This window comes from Austrofundulus limnaeus, unplaced genomic scaffold (genome assembly GCF_001266775.1).
Source record: "Austrofundulus limnaeus strain Quisiro unplaced genomic scaffold, Austrofundulus_limnaeus-1.0 Scaffold715, whole genome shotgun sequence".
NCBI lineage: Eukaryota > Metazoa > Chordata > Actinopteri > Cyprinodontiformes > Rivulidae > Austrofundulus > Austrofundulus limnaeus.
The window spans coordinates 192,042-195,139 of NW_013953117.1; positions in this window are offsets into that span (position 1 = coordinate 192,042).

Genomic DNA, 3,098 nt, shown 5'->3' on the forward strand with positions numbered 1-3,098 from the left:
TGCAGCTTTGTGTGTGAAAAAGGGAGCGGGCTGTCTTTGCTGCTGCAGCTCTGTGGGAGCGTCAGCGAACTACAGAAGTTCATCATCAGTTTTGATAGGAGATTTTTTCATCCTATCATCCCCATACTAACTGCACCCATCGGACTGGCCCATTAATGGTCTGGCCCAGCAGGAATTGTCCCGATTGTCCCGATTACCCACTCCACCCTTGATAGAATGATTAAAGTCAGAACAAGATTTGCTAACAACAATCATTCTTAGATATGACTTGTGTTTATCTTTGTGTTTTCCCTTGACCCAGCATTTCCTTAGGATGAAATCTTGCTTTATTAAGATAACATAATGGTGTTTGGTAAACAGTGTATTTGAGGCCTCAACTGCCTCAGAGACACAGAGACAGGAGCAGAGAGCAGGGGGGGTATCTGATGGCTGTTGGTTGTTCTCAGTGTTCCTGTTGTTGCAATAAAACTCAGTTGATCATTCCACAGAGTCCCTTCATTCTTGGACTATTTCTGTCTTTGTTAAATAAATATTTCCATAACATCCTCATTTTCAAGTAAAATCCAAACCAAAAATGACAAGCAGAAAGATGTTTGTGCATATCAAGCGATCGAGCAGATTGTGCAACCAATAAAACTAGAAATGCCGTGATGTAGCTGGTACTAATATCAAAATGTTTTGACACTCTTGCTAAGGGCACGTTTTGACATGACCAGTAAATCTGTTGCATTTTAGTGTTGCTGGAGATCACTTCATCTGCTACAGAATCAGATAGGTAAAGAGCTAACGTGACATTATTTTCTTAGGTATCTCAACATGAAATACAAAGTAAATACACAAATGAGACAGGCGTATTACAGATAGGTCTAACAGATACACCTTAAAGTGAATGATTTTACTGCTGCTCCATTGTCTTTGTAATGGCACATAGGAACTATTTAGTTTTAAAATACAAGTTCATTTAGTGCAGTTCATAGTATGTGTAAATCAACACTTTCTGAACAGTCAGGTTCATCATAGATCATGCTATGAACAGTTTAATGGATTAATTTGCTCTAATTAAATAGTGTCTGAAAAGTGATGATAAAGTGATTACGGTATTTCTGTTCATTATTAAGCTGTTTGTTTGTTTAATGAGTTTAGCTGTCTTTGACATCACTGCACTTACTTTACATGTGAGCTCTCTGGCTTGTAACTTTCTAGTCCAGCCATCCAACAGAAAAGAGCTAAAGCCTCGGGGCCCTGATTTTCATTGCACATCTTGATTCAATGTCGCATGTTTAAGCAACTCAAGCAATGTGTTAATAAAGCTTAAAGCAGTATTGGCTATTGGAAAAACAAGTTTTCATGTGTCAGAATACATTTGCATTAACAGATATGAGCAATATCCCTGCAAGCTGAATTTTTATTACAGCAGAACAGTTGCACAGAATACTGTATGTCGCTTTTTCCGCATGATATACAGTATTGGAGTTCTGAATTTAGTGTGAAACCATCCGTGCATTGAGAAGTTTTCTTTAAGACTCCTACCTCTTCTTTTGGTCAGGCTGCTCTACCAGCAAGACATCTGAGAAATGACTTGTGCTGTGGTTTTACTTGCCTTATTGTCTGTAATTACTTGCTTTTGGAAGATTTTTCCAACTATTTCATGATTGTCATTTCTTCCTAAAGTAATTGAAATGGTCCTCAAAATGTGTCCTGGTAGTTCACGACCCTCAGTAGTTATTGCCTTTTCTGCGTGACATTCTGTTATTGTTGTGTATATTCATGTTAGATGAAGACATGGCCAACCATTGATTCACTGTTTTATTGAGCTCTTTATGAAGGCTCATGGATCCAGTTGATGTAGCGTTCCAAGCAATTCAATGTCCATTTGTGATTTGTCACTGATTTGTCGTAGGCGTTCTTGTAATCACTCCAGGTGTATGTTTGGCCCTCCAGTCTGTTTTTTGACCAGGAACTTGCTCTTGACTCCACCAACGTTGCTTCTAAATCTTTTCTGGGCCTCACTCACTTTGCCATCATGATATTGATAGGAGCTTCCATTTTGTGAACAAGTAGGTTATTGGTTGTTTGTGTTATGGAACCGCTCTGTTGAAATCAGAAAAGCCTGGCATCTGATTCATTTGGACTGTAAGGTGTTTGTAAAAAGTGCTAACTTTTTCTATCCAGTAGGTGTGAATCATTTAATGGGCTGGTGCCAGCCAAAGGTACAACTCTTCATTATTGAGAAACTGGTTTTGGTGTTTAGTACCATCACAGTCAGTGGTTCTTTCTTTGGTAAATTGCTGGGGGAATTTATTAGGACATAAAGTCAGAAAGCTTTGAAGGCATTACACAAACTGTAATTCTTTCAACATGCTTCTCCCAGTATTGTTCAATATTTTTCTCATCTTGATACCTTGTCACTGAAGGTACACTTTGAATAATTTGGTGGATAATATGTTTATTGTCCTGGCTTCTGTCTCTCCAGTTTTTTCTGACATTTAGCCAAAACAGTGATTCTGTCTCTGACACACAACAGAGCCCCAAGTAAAGACAATTTGGATTATTTCTTGAAACATTTGCTCTTTATTTCACCTTTTGATTATTTTGTCACCCTTATTGTACCTCATCAGTCTTTAGCGGTGGGTATTTTTTTTTTCCGGAAAACACTGGAACAGAATTAGAAATACCGTAGGTAATTCATTATATGTTGGGCTTCCATGGACTTATATACAAAAGATAAGCAAGTTTATCTATTGTAAATAACTTAAATACTTTTTTCTCCATCATTGTTATTCCATGCCCCCTACTATTCAAAAAACTTGAGAATGTATTGACCGGAATTTCATCATTTGTAATGTATATGTCAAATATTTCTTTTTTTCTATTTGTGTTCGATTATTGTACAACACCTTCTGCCTATCAACTCTTTCTATATTATTGATTATTGTACAGCACCTTGTGAATTCCATTTCTGTGAAAGGCACTCTGTAAGTAAAATTTTACTTACATACATACTTACATACTTACTTACTTACTTACTTACTTACTTACTTACTTACTTACTTACTTACTTACTTACTTACTTACTTACTTACTTACTTACTTACTTA